Raw genomic sequence first — 21,278 nt, forward strand, 5'->3', positions numbered from 1 at the left:
CCACATACACGCCAACCTAGGGAGGTTTAAACTAGAATCCTGAGCTAAAACCAAACCAATTTCTCTCTGTCTATTTAAGTCCCAGCCTCATCACCTACAGCATAATTCAACCATTTAATAGAAGGGGGGGGGGGCAGGAATTCTTTTGTTACCCAAACGTTTCAGTGGTTTTTATTCTATTTTGTTTTCTTCAAATCAAATGGGATGCCCTCAAAAAAAGAAAAAAAAAAAAAACTGGACTACAGCTTGTTCAAGGTAAATTCACTGCCAACCTAAAAAGCTTTCTATCAGCTCATTTCTTCTTTCAAAAAAAAAAAAAAGAAAGAAAGAAAAGAAAAGAAGGAACAAATCAACATAGAAATCACTTCCCATTTGCATTCTTGTTGAAAACTTAGTTATCTGATTATTTCCTTTTGAGGCACTAGCTGCTGACAGAGGCACTATTGGATTTAACACAGCCAGTGCAGAAACTCTAAGAAACAATAGGTAGGTCTGGGAAGAAGTAATGGAACCATCTATGTTTCTATTCAACATACTCAATGACTGTTTATTTAAAAAACAAAATAGAAAAAAAGAAGATAACTCTATGGTAATGGAAGCCATTTCAAGGTGGACCATATATGCCCACTTCAATTATATTCAATAATGCCACCCAATATATTTTCAGTGCAGCATCTTTCAATTTAACTCAAAGTTAGAAATGCAGTAACCCCCTTTCTGGGTCATTAACATTTACAATTATCCATCCATCCATCCATCCATCCATCAATTTATACACACAAACACATGAGTATAATTATTTCAAAACGTGAGTTCAGATTTCTCCTTTCAGAAATATAGCCTGGCTGGACAATTAGATCTTCCAAATCACTCAAGATTACTGAATAATCTATAGTTAAATCCCGAAATATATCTTGTATAAGTTTCCTGGGCATTAAGAAATGAAACAAACAAACAAAAAACCCTGGTTTTAAAAAATGCACATTCACTAAAGGCCAATTGCATCTTTAGTTAAGCTTCAGAAAATTAAAAAAACAAACAAAAATGAGAACTCTAAAAGCTTTATTACCTTAGTAATAAGTAAGTCACTTTTTAAAAAAGTAATGGTACACCCTTGTCTAGTTTTCCTTCCAAAGAAAACTTCATATTTTCTACAACAAAGTTACTGATGAAACAGTTCGTAATGCCATTTTTTCCCTCTACAAAAGAAATTTAGGATACAATATGCAAGCTGAAGGTTTTTAAGTAAAGAGAGATTGTCAAGTGAAAAGAGAATCAGAATTCAACAGGAAAATGTCTCACATTTCTCACTTATTGTTCAAACTGAAGTGATTTCAGTCACTGCCACATTTTTTACCAAGACGCATGGGTTCAAGAGTACATGCCAACATATGGGTATGGACTAATTCTTTTAAAAACAACAATAACCTTAGCACCACAGGCTATACAGACCAGCTCTTCTAAGAAAAAAAGAGAGAAATCAATATAAAGAAAAAGAATGTTCTCAATGTAACTGAAGTCATACATTTTTACATGACTTCTGCTATACACCCAATTACTGCTATTTATCAAAGAGTAGACAACATTGAACCTGGCAGCATGAAAAACAAATTTTACTAAGTCAGAAAAAAATCATCAGAAAGAGAAGGGAAAAAAAGATACAAATAATAAATAATTCAATATTCTGGAGGAAAGCTCTTGCAGAAAAGGCTTGGTTGATTCAAACATCAGACGTGAAACTGACAAGAGATGTATCGATTTAGACAATTCTATCATCATTATTCCAGCCGGAGTCCTTCACAAAAGCTGCTCTTTTTGCTCCTGTTTTTATTGCTGTAACTACCAACCTTCCTCTTATACCTTCCTTTCTTTGAACTGGTATTCATTATAGCTTAAATCTTAAGCCTGACCATAAAATGATAAACAGAATCTCAGGCTCATGTTTAGGAAAGGCAAGAGTTCAGTATTCTTAAAACATAATAGGAAAGGAAGCTATTTACAATCTGTAAAGGGTTTCCAGTCTCTGAAATAGGTCATGTGCTTCATCTGTATAATTACCAGGCAGGATATTTAGATTCAGGAGAGAGTGTATATCCAAAGCAAATATTACCTAAATCGAATTCAAAGTTGCCAAATACAGCAGAGCAGCAAACAAATGCACTATCAGTTGTTACTTTAGGAATATGGAGAAAAAAATCTCATCAGCACCTACTAATGATTTTATTCTATTCTGCTTTAAACAGGGCTGCACAACTATACTTGTTCTCTTTAAAACCAAACACTAAAAGAACCTTTTAGGTCAATGCAGATCACTAAAATGAAGCTGTATAATTAGTGGGAGAAAACATTCTTCCATTAGACATCTGCGAGCAGAACTATTTCTTCAGCGTTCGATGTGTTAATTACAACCAGATAGGAGATGCCATGGAAAATTAACAGTCTTGCAAAGGCATCAGAGGTAAACACACAAAACAGGAGCTGCTTAAGGGTCAGGAGAGCAAGTCAATTTTGAAGAAAGATAAAAGAACTGTCATGTATATGATTGCTCATGAAAGGGGAGAGGGCAGTCTTGCCTTGTTATCATCAGTTAATTAGGCAGTAGGCTCAGGCATGCATACACTGCAACATTTGCCATGGTAATCAGATGTATTATTCAAATGTGAGACAAAACAAAAGCAATTGCAACTCTGACAAGGCAAAATACAATCTGCCCACACAAAGGTGCTGAATTAACTTCACATGGGAGGGAGCTGGGAATGTGGAACATTAAGGTTTACAAACAGGACTGCCTCTTTTAATTCAGAAGGAAAAGATGGCTCCAGAAGCAAATCCTACCTGTTCCATATATGATCCCCACCCGTGGTGAATATATTTGAGGGAAGAAATGGAAAGGGGGGAAACAAAGAAAGAGGAGTGGGAGAGGATGATGGCAAAGCAGTGACCAATTAGGCTTGCAATATGAAATTGGCACCTAGTGAAACTAGTCAGGGACATGCACCATTTCAGTTTATAGGAAAAAGGAGCAAAGAGAGAAAGGAAGCTGCATATAAACTTTGTTCTAGGGAGTGTAAGGAAACCCAGGTGTGCATGTATACATGCTCTCTCTCTCTCTCTCTCTCTCTCTCTCTCTCTCTCTCTCTCTCTCTCTCTCTCTCTCTCTCTCTCTCTCTCTCTCCCTCCCTCCTACTTCCACAAATGCTACATTGAGACTGTGATCAAAATCACCTGAACATCTGCATGGATGACCCACTCTGTGATACTGTCTTTCATTCCTTTGCACAAAATGGACACTTTGCAATCTCTTTCTTTTTTGGCTATTTACAGACAATATCCAGGAATGGCTTCAACAACCAAATGAAATGATAACGTCAGGCAGATAGAACCCATCGATGGAAAATCAATCATGTTGTCAGAAAAAAATAATAATGCATTATATGAAATTTTTCATTTTCTGGTTGGAATGATATGGCTCTAGATGTAGTGGTCACTCTGGCAAGTAGACTAGATGCTTCTAGATTGCCAGGAGACAATCACAATTGCCTTCCACACAAAAACATTAGAGTTTGCACCTGCCATGCAGAGAAATAACAGATAAGGGCACTGTACCAATACAGATCTGCCTCTTTGGGGTACATCAAATATTCTGAGTGGGAACAAATAATCTTTTCTTTGATATTCTGAGCAGGAAAACAATTGACACAAGGCATTAGAAGGATTTACAGTTAGAAGATGTGGTTCCTTCTCTAGTAGAATCTTCCAGAGTATTGAATGGAGGCAAAGACAATGCCCAGTTTTCAAACCATTCACCATCCCCTATACACAGTGTGCAAAATACTGAACTAAGTATATGATGAATGAGTGAATGAATATGGATGGTAGATGACATAGCAGGTGGAAGAAAGGATACAGGGTCATTACATTATTTTCTGTGACTGAAAAAGGAGTGTTGTATTCACATCAATTTCATTTCAGAATGTGGGCACAGGTCAAGCCTTTACTTGGCTCTGTATGAAGGAAAATTCTTTCAGCTTTACTTCAGCCACTACAATCACAGAATGGAATACCTCTACAGGGGGTGAGTTGCTGCAACTTGATTTCAATAATTCATCTGGTGTGTAAAAACATGACATTGACCAAAAGCAGGAAAAGATCACACAATTCCCCCCAGGAAGTGGGCTTTTGTTTTTCTCTCCAACCATTATCTTATTTTGATCCACTTCTCCCCATATTGGAGATATTCCAACATAGACTAAGGTGTTGGGGTACATGCCTTTAGGAAACAGACCACCTGAGCATAGGCCTGGGAACAGAGATTCTATTTTTTATTTATTTTTCTCCTAATATTTAAGAGGGAGTGAGAAGGGACTTTCAGCCATTTGATCACTTCTGTTAAACACTCTGGAGTGAGACAACAGAGTGTAAAACTCTATATTCTAATCAAATTAGTTTGACATGGATCAATAGGAATCTTCGGTGCGTCTGCAAATTCACAGTCTGTGGCATCCGGGCACAGAGTAATCGGCGAGAAAGAGAGAGAAATAATATCTGTTTCTTTGGCACGGAGATTTTCTTTTATTGAGTCTGTCACTTCCCATTTCGGTTAACAAACTGCTGAATGCAACTCATCGTTGGACAAATATTACAGCTCCACAACATACAAAGTGGGAGAAATTGTTTCAGATTGGGGGCTTAATAAGAAAGAAAGGGCAATGGGAAAAAGATAACACATCTATAGGAATCCAACTTTTTTTAGTGATTATAGCCTCTGGAGTGAAGAGGATGAGTAAAGTATAAAGTAGAGTCTTGAGGTTAGCCTGATTTCTTTCCTTTTCTTTTTTCTTTTCTTTTTGTTTTTAAAATCACTATCAGACCAAAACTATATCTAGAATTATTGAGTTCAAAGTTACTATAATTGAAGCATACAAAATGCAATTCTTTCTCTTTCATATGATGATTCAAGGTTCATCATTTAATAAGCTCCAAAGGAAGGCTTAGTGGGACATCTTCTGATTAAAGGAGAGAGATCTGGAGCCAGAGAACCTGGGATCTGAGTCTCAACTTGTCCACCTGAGTGACAAGTCACAGTCTTTCTGGTAATTCATATTCTCCTTTATAAAATGAGAAGAGTGGATGAGATAGCCCATAGAGGCCTTTTTAATTCTAAATAGATCCTATAAGCTTTTTCTTTTCTTCTTAATTCTAATTAAGAAATTGCTGTGAAGACCAAGACACAGAACCTGTGACGTCTTCAGTCACTTAAAGTTTAACCAGATTTCTTCGGTGGGGTATTAGAGGCTGGGAAACAGCAAAGATGGGAAAATTTCCCCCCTGATGAATTCCTTCAGATTTGTAAATTGTAGAAGAATTGAAATTTCAGAACATCCTGTGGACAGTAGTATTAGGCTGCTAAGTCATCTTAAGGACCATGTGATATCTAACTACTGATATTTTAAAGAAATGATATAGGGATAAAAGTTAGCAAAGCATTCTGAATTCTTCAAGAAAAAAAGATGCTAATGAAAAGTTACAATTATCCCTGCATATGTTTTGAAAATAAAAAGCTTAAATAAAAATTTAAAAAATTTTTTTAAATTACTGTGATTTTAGACCTCAGGAGAGGTACGCTATCGCAAGAGGAGATGACATTCCTTCTATATTTAGAACACCTCTGTAGTACACAGTGCCTAGGTACCACATTTCAAGGACACCATCAAAATGGCCTATGTCTCTCTCAATGGCAATAATTTGGAAAATCATACCATCTAATGCTGAAGGAGATAAAAATGTTAGCCTGCAAAGAGAAACTATGAGAATGGCAGTATAGAACTTAGACAGCTGTGTTCAAATATTTGAAGGGCCAGAAGGCAAAAGAAGAATTAGGCTTTTTTTTTCCTCTTCAGTTCCAGAAGGCAGAAATAGGAACAATGAATAAAAACTGATAAGGAGCAAATTGGGTCCTACATAAGGAAAATCTTCCTAACAATTACAGCTTTCCACAAAGGGGAAAGGTTTGCCTCTTTAGGTAATAAATGCCCCATCAATGGGGAAGCAGGTTGCAATGCATGGTATTTGAGATACTTGAAATGCTCAGATTCTCTGGTATCCAAGGTATTAGATTTATTTTATCATTGTCAAATTGTACCTGCATATTGTGGTGCTTATACAGATTATAGAGCCCTCTTTGCTTTTTGGGAAATAAAGATAATTTGGAAATTCATCGCATCTAACTAATCAAATTAACTACTATTTACTGAGTATCTACTCTAAATTTAATAAGATACATAGGGAGGTTGAGGAAAACAGGGAATATGAAATATGTACAAGAAATGAACCATTAAAAGACTAAAATTTATACTGGTGTTTGAATAGCCAGAGAAGGTGGAACTGAAGTTCAGGCTTGAGGTATTATGGGGTAGAGTTAACAAAAAATGTTGATAAATGCAAAAATGAATATCCTACTTAGAATCAACAATGAGGAGGCTGAAATAACTGTAGTGGACCTTTATGTATATTGAGTTAGGTGTCAGTCATTAAGGGTCTCAAAAGAGAGGCAGAAGAGTTTATAACTGACTTTGTGGACAGGAAGGAAAGATTATATGTAGGTGCCTGAACAAAAGATTTGTACACGGAAAGTGATATTTAAAGGAAATTAGTCTAGGAGTGCTATCCAGATGAAAAGGAGGCAACAAAAATGAGTCTGAATGGCCAATTAGAGACTTTCTTTGTTTATTGTGTTTCTATCTATCTTTATTGCTGTTCAGCTGTTTTTTAGTCATGTCTGACTTCATAATCTCACTTGAAGTTTCCCTTGCAAAGATACAAAAGTGATTTGCTATTTCTTTCTCTAACTCATTTTGTACAAAAGGAAAACTGAGGCAAAGTTAAGTAATTGCCCAGAGTCATATAGCTAGTAAGTGTCTGAAGCCAGATGTGAATTCAGGAAGATGAGTCTTTCTGATTTCAAGCCTAGAACTTTATTCACTTACATCTTCTTTTTTGATAACAGAGAATTGCTATCTATACCTCAATTATCTATCAATCAATAGGCAAGGTTGCTGTTAGTTACAGGAATGTCTTGGTCAAAAATTATCTGCTAGACAAACCAGATTTTACAATATTCTGAAGTAATCAATGTCAAACAAATATTTGTTACTTGAAATCTCCTTGATTCAGTCATTTAAATATAAAACAAAATTCACAGTAAGAAACATAGATTAACATGAAGAATTATTAGCAAAAATTATTGAAGTTTTGCTGCAGGCATGAATAATGGAATTACACACCTAAAGATGATAGGGGGTCTATCAGACTTATCTCTAACAACCCCTTCAGTTTATGGATGAGAAAATAGACTCAGGGAAGTTAAATAAATGAAAACTAGATTTGAACCCCCTTTTTCTGATTCTAGATTCTGTGTTCTTTTCAATATATCATACTTCTTCCCTAGAGAAAAACAGGCTGCTACCATCCAATCATTCTATTGGGGTGAGGGAAATAAACTTAATTTTGCATTGATTGGTAAGGAATTACTATACTCCTCATCAATGAACTGGAATAAGCAGGCAGTGCTCATTATTAGAAAGATACAGATTAAAAAGAAATCTTCACTTGCCCCTTGAATTAAGGAAAAGATTGAAAAGAGATCTCAACAAGTTAGAGCATTCAAATGAAGATGAGAAAATGAAATTTAACAAGAAAAACAAAGTGTGACATGGGTTCAAAAAGTCAACTTTCCTAGTATATGACAGAGGAGATATTGACTAAGGAAGAATTTATTTTAAAAATATATTTAAAAAAATACTTGAGGTGTGTTTCTTTTTCCTGCACTTCAGTAGTAATAGGAATTAATGGGAGAGATATGATAGCTACAAATGATTCTGTGATATTTGGCTCCATTAAGATTGAGCACCATACTTTGGAAAGGACATTGATAAATTTAAGGACATCTTCAAGGAGGGCAGCCAGAATATGTTAGTCTTCAAAATCAAACCACTTAAGGACTAGTTGAAGTAACTTAAACATTTAGGTTGGAGAAAAGAAAACTTAAAGGAGATAAGGCAGATATTTTCGAGTATTTGGAGGTCTGCCACATGAAAGAGAGAGAGATTAGAGTCAGAACTAGGAGCAATAAGTGAAGTTTAAAACAGGTGCATTTAAAATTGATATATAGAAAAATTTCTTAGTAATAAGAGCTAACACCCAGAATAGACTCCCTCAGAAGGAAATGGAATTTGTTTTTTTCTGGTGGCATTCAAACTTAATTACATATCAGGTATGATTTTAGAGAACACTCTTACTCAGATATGGATTAGATTGGAAGCCCCCTGAGTTATGTTTTAATTCTTAGAATTTGGGATTCTATTTGATTTGATGAAAATGTGTCCAACACTTATATGTTTTCAAAATGGCTTTAAAAGGTATAGACTTGAGTGAAATAGCTTGACTGCAAAGGTAAAAGTATTTACTTCATATTAATCTCAGCACTAGAAATCATAGCTTTAAATCCTATCAGAAGGAACTTTTGAATTAAGGACCAACAAGCCAAAATAGAAAATAATAATAACGATTTTTCCAGAGTTGTTGTGAGGAACAAATAAGTTAATATTTGTAAAATACTTAGCACAGAGCCTTTCATAATGGAGATGATATAAATGCTAGCTATTATTATTCATTGTTATTATTTCCAAAATGGTGATCCTAGGTGTAACTTCAATAGATCTAAAAGATGTAGATCAAAAGTGTTTTAACACTGTAAACTCAAAACAATAATAATAGCTAACATTTGTGAAATGCTGATTATATTCCAGAAATTATGCTAAATGCTTTATAATTATGATTTTTCTTGATCCTCCCAATAACTCTGGGGTGTTGGTACTATTATCATCTTCATTTTGCAGATGAGGAAACTGAGATAGAAGGTAAATGACGTGCCCAAAGTTACATAGCAAGTATGTGTCTAAGGCCAGATTTGAGGGTCTTCCTGACTTCATAATGTTGAAGATGCCTCAAATTTAGTACACTCCTATTTTCACTATTTTCCCCCTTATGCTATTCAAAAGCAGGAGACTAAAGGAAAATCTCTAGAGGAAGGGACAGGATACAACATACTCCATGAATTTCTACAGATAACCTAATTTTCCATTAAAAGAGGTTAAGTGTGGACAAGTTTAAAAGAACATAGAAGCCAAACTTTTTGGTGTGTTTTTTTGCATGACAAAGACACCCTATTAACAGTATCAGAAAGTGTCTACAACAGTAACAAATATCACTAGGTTTCTATTTTTAAAATTCCCTGGAATGTGCAGAAGACTTTAAACATGCAGCATTGTACATTATCTTTTCAACAAGATTGTCTTCAGACAGAGTAGGATTAGTGCATTTTCTCTTCTGCATACAGACTATATTTTCCACATTCCATGGCAATAAAAAAAAATGCTGTTCTCCATCCACTAAAAATAAATACTTTTGTTATATTCTGTTGCCTCAACAATGAATAAAACAAGCATGCAGGTTTATAATATCAATTCACAGGGCTCTTTCTGCTTCAGTGAACTGTTACTGAAAGGTTCAGAACAAAGCCACAGGCAGATCGGACAAAGCTGCTCTAACAGGATTTACATTAAACTCAGACTGATAAGACCACATCAGAGAGCTGCTCACACTCCAGGCCCTCGGATCAGAACGGGCCCCATGACTGGGAGGTACTTGGGCTCAGAGAACCTGATCACAGCATCTCTGTTCTGCTTATCTGGCTTAAATTGTGAGCTCATCTTGGTGTTATCAGGCTAAAGCTAGATGAGATCAGGGAAATCCAATTTTTGCAGTGTATTTGGATATTATGAAAATTAGAGCATGGGAAGAGAAAAGTGGCATAAACCTTAAGAGGGAAAAAAATGTTAATCTCTTAAAGATAAGATATAATGATTTACAAATTCTGAAATCCACATACTTCCCCACAGTTAAATAGTACCACATTGTATTCAGAGGCTCCACCTTTTTTAGCCAATAAACAGCACACACACACACACACACACACACACACTATATATATATATGTATATGTATATATATGTACATATATATGTACATATATATACATATACATATATATATACACACACATATATACACAAAGCACTAGATATATAATAGGTACTCTAAGACATGTTTGCTATTTGCTGAAATAAATTAGTCAAAGACAGAATCACAGAATTATAGAATCTCAGAACTCAGCAGAAATTTAGAGGTGACAGGATCATTGACTTAAAACAGTGAAAGGTATCTTTGAGGCCATGTAGTCCAAACCTCTTGTATGAGAAAACTGAGACCAGAAAAAGTAAATGATTATCTCAGTTCACATAGAAAATGGCAAAGTCAGGATTGTAATTCCTGCCACATAAATTCAAATGCAACCTTCTTTTCTCTTATGATGTTGGTCATAACTACCAATTCAATCTTTGAAGTGTTAGGAGAAAAAAAAGTTATTGGAATTATTCAGTCCATTAGATAAAATATATCATCACAGGTTAAGTGTATTTGGGAGATTTTTTTTTTTTTTTGGAGAATTATTGTTTTAATCCCACTAATTTCAATGTAGTAACAGCTTGAAGAGACTCACTTTCTTTGACTTCTAGCAAAAACAAACAAGAAAACCAACCCTAGTCTTCCTTCAATTCCCCCATCAAAAAGAATAAACTATAAACATTTCCTCTGCATTGTCATCTACATATTACCAACCTAATCAAAATTTATTTTTACCAGAAAGTACTAGGGAAATAAATGAACAGGCAAAGTGACTGGATGCACTTAGCTCTAAATTTAGATTATCTTCTTATTTTTAAAAATATATATAAATAACTTTTTATTTTTCAAAATACATGCAAAGATAGTTTTCAACATTCACCCTTGCAAAATCTTTTTGTTTCAAGTTTTTCTTCCTACCTCCCCATTTTCCCTCTGCTCTAGACAGCAAGTAATGCCATATAGATTAAACATGTATAATTCTTCTAAATATATTTCCATGTTCATTGTATTGCTCAAGAAAAAGACTCTGATTATCTTCTAGCTTGTCATGAATGAAAGGATGCTACAAAGCCTTGTATTCTACCACAGTAAACTCTCCTCTAGGAAGTTCAGAGAATGGGTTGTTCTGGCCCTAACTCAAACATCCTGTATAATAGAGAGAGAGATCAGAGAAAGGTGGAAAGAGATAATAAACTGGATTTGGAGTTAGAAAGATCCAATTTCAAATCTTACCTCTGAGATTTGCTAGATTTGTGAGACAAGACCTGTATGACTGAGTCAGTTAGCTATAGGCTACCTATATAAGGAGAACAATGAAATTAGGAACCTCCTGCTCATTTCTATATCATATAGAGAAAATATGTTTTCAAAAAAAATTAGAATACATTAAAATCTTCAAGGAATTATTCTAAAAAATAAATTAATGAAAATAAATTACTCCTTATTTGAGAAACAGTTTAAATGGAAGTCACTTTAAGATCTTGCATTGCCCCAGGACTATCGTTATATATACTATATGACCAAATATAAACATATGTATCAGGATCAGTAGTAGAGAGGTGTAGTTAATGAAACGATAATAGTGGGAAAATATTCTATCTAAGAAGCGGGGTACATTCTAGCAGTGGAACAAACAAATGAGATAATTAAATGATATTTAAAATTAGTTAACATGCTCAAATGAAATTTTTTTCCGACTCGCCCATATCCCACTGTTCCTCAACATAGTCCATTATCCTAGCTACTGCTTGGGGCAGGAAGAGAGTACAATCTGAAAGACTCTTTGCTTCAAAATTCTTTATTACATTTATTCTATTACCTTCTTTTATCAATCACTTAAAATTAATCAGAAGGCTTTCTGGTTGTTTGCCCTGATTTTTAGCTTTTTTACAGGGTAATCAATAATGCAGGTCTAGGATCCAGCCTCAGGTGACAGAAGGTACCTGATTTATGAGAAAGCTGGCCAGAGAAAGCTAAGTCAAATAATAGCTACATTGCTTTTTGATATCCCATGCAAAACTGTATAGTTATCAAGGTGACTCCATTTTCAGAAAGCTATATGTCTAAAAGTCCCCTAATGATCCTCTCACTCTAGTGCTTACTCCAAGTTGGGATACACTACCAGTCAGACAAATTCTTAGGATTTTTAGTAGGAAGTTGTTGAAGAATTGCAAGCAAATATGAAACATGTTAACCTCCTTTCCTAACAGTTCTTGAGCAAGTAGATGCTACAGAGACAGTTTCTTCAGAAACTGAGCCCTTACCTTCCCAAACTAGGACTGGAAGACAGAAACGCTAGCTTAAGAACAATTCTACTTGATTCAAGTGTGTGTGTGTGTGTGTGTGTGTGTGTGTGTGTGTGTGTGTGTGTCCCTCACAGATTTCCAGTCCCTAGTATACTCATTTTTGCTGATTGCATATTGAATTAGTGTTTGTGCCAGAAACCTGTATATAAGCATCTTCTTTCTCCTCCCTTCTAGTGATTAACTATGCTAGGTGACCAAATGAATACTTCTACTATATTGGTTTTCAATGTAATGTATTAGACAAATATGAAATGCATATTTAAATGGGGAGGGAGAGGGCTGTTCAAGTCAGCATAACTGATTTAATTGCTGCATTTACAGCAGCAAGTGTGTTACAAAGCAGCTGCTAACTCATGAGTTGCAAGCTTGGCCGTAGCTGAATGTTCTCTGGCAGCACCTGGTGGAAGTGGCTAAAACTACAGGGCCTGCAGCCCAGCATGAGAATCACAGTCTTAGCTAATGTTTCAGCTCAAGATTTTCACTACAAAACTGTTAGAGAAGCATGAAAATTATAGGTCTCACCTTTGAGCTCATTAAGGCTAAGTTGTGTTAATTTCAACTGTCTTCTATTTTATTTTACCAAACAGGAAACAAGTGTTTACATAATACTAAAAGGGTTCCTGCTAAGATAATTAAAATGTGATAGTTGAAGCCCTGGAGACAAAGTCAGTCATCTCTAGACACTGCTTTAAGAGCCAAAATTGGGAATGCTCAAAAATCCAGAAAATTTAAAACTATCTTGAGAAGTTACTCTACCACTTAACTTGTACCTCTGAATACAGGTGACAGTTGTATCACTGTAAGGTCTTTGTGAAATGTTGCATCTTCTTGCATTCTGGAGAAAGGTGAATTTAAGAAGAAAAATGATAACATTCCTTTGCCTTTTCAGGAGAAAACCTGGAGAGCTTGCATTTTGAATTTTTAGATAATCGTGTGAAGTATGTGAGGTGACATCTCTAATTTGGGGTGACATGCAATTAATTAAGGGACCATAACTCCAATTGGCCTCACAATTGAGATGACCCCAAGTAAGACTTTGCTTCTTATCCATTTGTAGAAAAGAAAGAATGATTCATGACAAGTGACATTTCTGTGAAGGATTTTAAGTTTTGTGGAAGAATAAAGGATCCCTGTTACCCAAAGTGATATAATCGACTTTACCATTTAATATAGATTAGAAGTAGAGCAACATTGCTGATCAAGTCTGGAGAATTAGGAGTCCTACATTCTATTCCTGGATATACCATTCAATATTTAGGTGCCCATAGACAACTTACATTACCTTTCTCTGTGCCTCAATTTATTTATTAATCTGATATGAATTTATTAAATACTCCCTGTGTTCAAGGATCAGCTACCCTACTAAGCAAGAGGGGTTTTCTTATAATGAGGTAAAAATATTAAAGTAGCTTAAAAATTAAAAGTATCACACAAATACAGGCAATTACTATATGCATGTATGGTCATGTAAATGCTAAAAGGCAGAAGACACAATGTCAAAACATGAGATACTCTGAAGGGCTTATTATGTTCCAATGACAAGCTTCTTGTTGTCAGTGAGAGAAGTATCTTTCTAGAAGTTGGTTTTAGACCCTCACAAACAGAAGTAGCAACTGGTATCCCTGGTAAATGAATCTAGCAGGACTTTATTGGCCACTGTGTGAGAGATATACTGCTACGTGCTAAAGCAATGTGAAACTGAACAAATAATGGTCACAATTCACAAAGATTGTATGTTCCCATATTTATGCATGGGGAATAATTATTTGTGTATTAAATATCTCTTTCCCCTCTGGTTGATTAATTGCTTTAAGTATCTAAAGCTGTTACTTTAATTTCCTACTACTTTCTGTTGATGTATACATGACTTTGGAAATAAGCAATTAGTTAAAGACTATTCTCAAATTAGATCTATCTTTTTTTGTTGCTACATTTCTAAGTTATAACATCCTACAGAAATGTGTTCAACACAGCAAGACTTCTCAAAGTCTCTCTATATTAATATCATGTGCTATGACTATCATCTTAGGCTCATTTCAAATACTATTGTCAACAGAAGAAAGCCTAACAACTCACCAGACTAAAAAACTTATATTCAAATTATACTGGAGTACTGAAAACAAGAAGCATTATTTTGCCCCTACCAAATAAATGTACCTGAATTGGACTGCTTTTGGTAGGCCAGATAATATAATGAAGTAATTTCAGTGACATTCAATCTTTTTATCTGTAAAATGAGAGGAGTGGTCTATAAGTGGAGCCATAACTGAGGTGGGTCTACAGGAGCTTTGCCTCAGGCTACCAAAATTAGAAAATTTTGCACCGACAGCAGAAACAATTAAATTTATCTTCTAGCTAATTAAAATCAGTTCACATGAAGATATTCCACATTCTGCTTCCCTCCCTTGCATTTGACTTGAAGGGTTTCAAAATCTCTGCTTTTTACATAAAGTAACATAGCATCTCCTTCTCAATCGGGTCTAAGGTCCTGGAGTGTCTGTCACCTCAACTCCTTCAGCTGACTTTGCCTTAAAAGGTGGATTTGATACCAAAATGGCTAGCTAAGTCTAGATGATTTTTAAAGGTCCCCACGAGCAGTAAAAGTCTATGAGTCTTCCCAATTCTGTGAAGTTAAGTTATCAGGACTTAGCTTTTATTTTTTCTTTCATCTAACATTCTTTATGCATGATATTCATTTATGTTAAAATGTAACACACTAGCCTGGAATTATTAAAGATTAATGATGGAAATCATGGAGATATTCAATACTTATTCCAAAAGGAAATTATTAATCACCACTGGCTTAGCACTTTCGTGGCATTTAACATTGTATAGAACTGAATATATGATTTTTAAAATGACTCTCATAGTATTTTCTAATTGTTTTCAAAGAGCTATTCATCTCAGCTGGATTCCTTAAAAATTTTTCAGTAAGCCAGAATCCCATCTAACCCTTTAATTAACTTTCAACTTTAGGGCAGAATATCATTGTGTGAGAGATGTTACCATGCATTTAAAAGGAATAACCACCACTTCTGGCTTTATATATTAATATGCAATGTTTTCTCTTTAAAATAAATATATAATGTCTTAGTGGCCATGCCAGAGTTAGCTTGAGAGCTTAATTTGGATAATGTGTAAGAGGACATTTAAGAAAGTCTATGGGTCCTACCTTAAAGCTACATTGTTTTAGGCATGTGTTCAACTTACTGGCTTGGCTCTCAGTGCAATTAATAGGAAGTTGTCCTTTTCCCTGTTTGTCATTACTTCTCTCTGACTTCATTCTGGGATCCTACCACAACACTGCAACCATATTATCATAAGCTGGATTTGTAAATTTATCCAGGTTTCCAATTGGTCTTTCTACCTAAAAATAATTCCAGTATGGGAAACAGAGATACCATGAGGAAGAACTCAGCTGAAGATGAGAGACTTGAACACCAGAAATAAGTGTCCTAGATTCACTCACTCTATTTAAACTCATTCATTTATGAGGTCTCTGAGCTGTGTTTTAGTTTAATCTCCCCTAAACCAGATGCTTTCTGTTGGATTTAGCCCTTTTGTCCCTCTGCATTTACAGATTTCACGTAGCTGCTCCCAGGTTGGCAGGCCAACATATGAGAAATAAAATGCAATCCTGGTATCTGACACTTCAATTTAGCTTCTTCAGTAGCAAAGATCATCAAGTGCACTGCTTTCTCCTATGACAGAAGATCACCTAAATATCACTTAACTGGTGTGAGCCCTGCTGGTATTGCAGACGCTGTCTCCCCACTACATTACCATCAGGCTGCCTAGAACAAAAATCAATTTTTAATTGACTGGATTATTGGAGCACTGTGGTTCATCCACTGTGCATTGCTGAAGGATTTTTCTAGTTTCCCTGTCTCCTGAAAGGGTGAAATTTCAAAATGCTCTGATGGCTTCTGATCTGAATTTATGGCAGGAAAGGATACCACAAAAAGTTTCCATTTCTTCTCCTCACAAGGATGAACTTTGAGTACAGTCCCTCAGGGACTGAAATATTTGAGCCAGTCTGTTAGAAATTGGGGATAGTTAGGTGGCACAGTGGATCCAGCCTCAGTCATTTACTGACTCCGTGAACGTGGTCAAGTTATTTAATAGTGTTTACTTCAGTTTCCTCATTTGTAAAATGTACTGGAGAACTAAATAGCAAACCAGTCCAGGATCTTTGCCAAGAAAACCCTAAATGGGTTCACAAAAAGTCAGACATGACCGAAATGATGAAACAACTACAAAGTTAGGGCTTGAGGTTCCCTTGAGCATCTGAGATGGACAACAAAAGAAGAAAAAGATGCAATCAAAAGAGAGAAGCACTGGCAAATTTGGGTGAGTCCAGTGATTAAACATTCAGGGGTCCTGTTTTTAAGACTACCATGAAAGAAACAATAAACACAAATTAGAGATAATGGAGTGGCAGTTTTAGAAAGTGATTTTAGCTTGATGGGGTTGGGGGGGAGGACTATCTAAACAATTGAGCTATCTCAAAGTAGAATGAACTAGGAGGTAGAATAGTGGCTTCCTAATTCTTAGAAGTATTTGAGTAGTGGTTTTATGTCAATCTATTAGTCATGTGTGCCAAAGAGAGGATTCTTGTTTAGATTGAATTACAAAGTCTCTGAGATCCCTTCCAGCTTCAATGAATAATCATAGAATTTGAATATTGAGGGGAAATACAATTCCCCCCATAGAATGGGGGGAGAAATAAACAAACAAAAAAACTTGAGTGAGATAAAACTGAATTCCAAGTTGATAAAGTATAGTCTTTTTTTTAAAAAAACACTTAAAAATCACATGTGGAACAGAACCATGGACTCCCTATTGCACAGCTGGCATGACCAGTTACTTCATTTCATGTGTAAAAACTGGAACTTGGGGTCAATCAATCTGCTGTGGTCTATATTGCCCAGAAACATCTAGCTCAGCAATAGTGTAACACGTGGATAAATGTCAAATTGAAAATTCATTGTGAAGCAGCACCATGAAATAATAAAGATGCACTTTTTGCAGATGGGCTGAATCCTGAAGACTCTTAAGATGGGAACACAAGAACCTTCAAAGCTAGGACTGGGAATAGGTCTGGGTTAATCATCCTCTCAGGCATATCTAGATGACAATATGAAAAGTCCATCTTTTATTACTGGATTTCTCGGAAAACCCAAAGTCATAAGTTCTGATGATTAAATGAACCTGATTTGTTATCATTAGCAATGATTAATAGGGTAAGCCATTTCAAATAACCGTTCTTCCCAAGAACCAATACCTAACTCTATTGTTATGTCCCTATAACAGGCTTCTCTCGTTCCTAATTAGGAATAGAATTCTGTCCAGAAAAACAACAGGGATTCAAGGAGTACATATAAAATGTTGCCAGAAATAAACTAGTTCAGTGAAGATAAATGGTCAAGTTGATTGCCCTGAGAACTTAATGTAATCTAAGAGCATTGTTCCACCAAGACCATAAGGGTAGATTTTTCCATTCCCTGGAGCTTATTAAATATATTAATTATTTATTATTTCAAAAGGAGGGGGAAAATAAACAAATTTTTAGCAGATTTATTTTCCTAATAACTAACCAAAACTTTCTATGCAAGTTTCCTCCTAAATGTCAAGACATAATATATTCATTTTTTAGTCAGGCACAAAAATAACATATATACCAGACCTCTATGAAAGTCTAGATTTATGAAGAAATATTGAAAATAGGTAAAAGAGGATGAAAAAAAATCTCTTTAGAACTATTCACAACTTTAATAATTCTGATGAACCATTCTACTCTCAATTGTTGAAATGTCCTTGGATAAGTAAAGGGAAATGTCATGAATCTAATTCTTTCCTTTGACCTTCAAATATGCCTTTGGAATTTAACTCTAAATTACACTAAAGAAAAATTAATCGGATACCTGATTGATATTATGACTACAAATCATTGGTTACTGACTGGAAGACATCATTTTTTTTCCTATGATAAATGTGTATGCAGAAAAAAGTAAAATGAAAATTAATTTTGTAAGTTAAGCCCAAAGTCAACTACACTAGGGAAAACTGGATGTTAAAGAAAAAATTTGAAAAATGAATTTGTTTTGTCTGCTTTCGTTTTTGATTATTTTTTAAAGCAGTTTAACATAATGAATTGGAAGTTTTAGCAAGAAGATGTAGATTTCAGTCTTAACTCTGAAACAGACTGACTGTGACCTTACAGGACTGGGAAAGTATCTTAACTTCTCCATGTGCCATGTAACTTTCCACAACCATAAATTACAAAAGATAGATCTGTACTAGTAGAGATTATTTCTTCAACTTTACCGAGAATTTTTCAAACCAATGATTACAGCATCTCCAATCCCACCCACCCCCCAAAAAAGATTTCTTAAAATTAATAAGGTCTCAGTTTCAAAAGCAGTTTCTCCTCTGAAGATGCTTAGAATGGGATTTGAAGAAAACCCTTTCTTTAAGTAAAACTCTGAAAAAAAAATTAATAAATTACAAGCCATACAATAGATCTCACAAAACTAAAAAGGTCTGTTCTGGGCCTTGGCTGCTGGATGTAGTAATCTGCCTCCCCAACCTTCCCATCTTCAGGGCTGGGCTGTACCTTCTACATCATCTGCTTTCTGGCAGCAGTGATTAGAGCAACAAGTGAATATGGATAACACAATGATCACTGACACCTTTCCAGGAGGCCGGAGGGGGATTGCCAGACTGTGAGACTGTGATTTGCTTTGCCAGTTCAAGCTCATAGAATCTGTCTCTCCTTACCTGCCTTTTCTGGGCTTCTTGGCAAGTGAATTACCCTTGCTGCTCTTTTCTCCTATTCCTCTCAGCTTCTGCCCCCGGCCCTGACTAGGAGAGGCCTCAGCTGCAGTTCATACAATTCACCACCACTCGAGAGCTTCAGCTTCCTATGCAGAATTCCCCTCTCTGCCAAACCCTTGTTGATCTATGCTTCTAACACATAATTATCTTAATTTAGGTGTATATTTTGTGACAATATTTTGGATAAAACCAGCACTTATTCTTCTCTATTACAAACATTTATGTAACAATGCCAGCCGATTAATCTGAAGAATGAGGAGAACAGACATGAAAATTTCACCCATAGGAAACAAAAACCCAGTCTTTCAGTATAAATATGTACTCCAAAATTCATAACTTATTGCAGAAAGCTATTGATATTTCAAAAATGTATTTGTCCCTTGGACATATTCATAAAGCGTTCTGCAGGTCTACAGACACATCTATTTAATAACTGTACCACATAATTCTTCTTTGCTACATATACATGAGAACCTGCAAACATCCCCTCAATCCCCACAACAAAGGTAATAAGCCTTTGTCTTGCCTTTTTTTTCCTCTGCTTTAAGCATTTCCCTTAATGAGCTTTGGTTCTTTGTACCTCCAGAGATTTAGTATTCTGTCCAACAAAACAATTTATTGCCCAAAATGTTCCTGCTGCAGATAAAATCTTAGCTTCCCCAATACTTCTGGCTTCACAGCTAATACCCTAATGTTTCATTTACAGCTGAACAAAGCAGCTTATCTCCACTAAAAGGGGAATTAGTAGTAAGAAATAATTTCAATCATCTGTTCAGTTTCCTAAGTAAAGTGATGACTTGTGCATTCCTGCTTCTATCTGATGACAGGTGTGTTGCGGTTCCTGGAATATAGAGTAGTTTCTGTCACCTAAGCTTTGTAATTTGAACAATGCAGCTCCATAGATCAGGGAAGAGTTAGGTCTTGGCTGTCAAAAAAAAAATCTACACTCAGAAATATGCTGTAGTCAGCATTCCAGAGCTACAGATTGGGTACTAACTCAAGGGAGGGGAAAAAAAAATCAGTTTGAATCAACAAATGACTCCAATTTTTTTTTCTTGTCATTGTTGTTGTTAGGTTCCCCCCCTCTCCCAAGGCTTCAAAAATTTATTTCTCTCTCTCTCACACACACACACACACACACACACACACACATGTAAAAAAAATCTATTCTATTTGCTGAGGCACATACATATATATGTACCCAATGCACTAATGTCTCTATATTCTCATGTATGTGGATACAGTCTTATTTATGTTTGTGTAGCAATGGAGACTATGTGAAGTTTTAATGTTAGACTTGGGAAGAAAGGAGAGTGGCAAAAAAAAAATCATGGATGACTTTGCTGCAATGAGCAATTCCTTTAACTATGGGCAGCAAGAAAAGCTTGAGGAGAAATTTAACTATATCTCTTATATTACCACAGTGGAAGTTAAAAGTCAAGGGACACACCCAAGAAAATTCCCACCTGGGAATCTGAAGAATGATTTTCCTTGATGTTGGTGAGGAAGGAATAAACCATGATCAATGGGGATGCACAACAAATTCAATACAATTTCTTTTAATTCAATTCTATTAAGTATCTTCTATGTGCACGTCACTATTAATGTACCTTTTTTTTTTTAAGAAGAATGATTATGATAAGGCAAATGCAATGAAAGCACTCAGAAAAGTTAAAAATTCTATATAATCTCATCCTGGTTAATCTACTTCAGAGGTCTATCAGAAAGCTAAGCATCTTCTCAGATACAAATACCTATAGGCTCAGTCATTAGGACAGGAGTGTTTTTTTTAAATAAGTTGGTTATTCTTTGATATAGGTTCCTTAAAGAAGCTATACTATTGATAGTATGTTATACTTTCCTTTGAACCGGGAAGGTATTCCCCAGGGACTAAAGACACAAAAGCAAAAGTCAATGTCTTTGCCCTCAAGGGAACTTACACTTTACTGAAATGAAAGAGGTGTGTTTGTTAATTAAATTTTTCTCCTTAATGAACTTCCCTGAGCTGAAATCCTGTCTGGAGTTTTGATGAGTATCTATTCTATTAGTGAATCTTATTATGAAAAATGCATGTGTAAATGGTTACACACAAACTTTTCCCCTATGCCAAAT

General features: G+C 35.4%; 1 protein-coding gene across 37 annotated transcripts in view; it reads right to left on the minus strand.

Moving 5' to 3' along the window:
• RBFOX1 (RNA binding fox-1 homolog 1) overlaps positions 1 to 21,278 on the minus strand; it is a 1,699,751-nt gene that overhangs the window by 290,545 nt on the left and 1,387,928 nt on the right. The gene's annotated exons all lie outside the window — the stretch shown is intronic.

This window comes from Antechinus flavipes, chromosome 1 (genome assembly GCF_016432865.1).
Source record: "Antechinus flavipes isolate AdamAnt ecotype Samford, QLD, Australia chromosome 1, AdamAnt_v2, whole genome shotgun sequence".
Classification (NCBI taxonomy): Eukaryota; Metazoa; Chordata; class Mammalia; order Dasyuromorphia; family Dasyuridae; genus Antechinus; species Antechinus flavipes.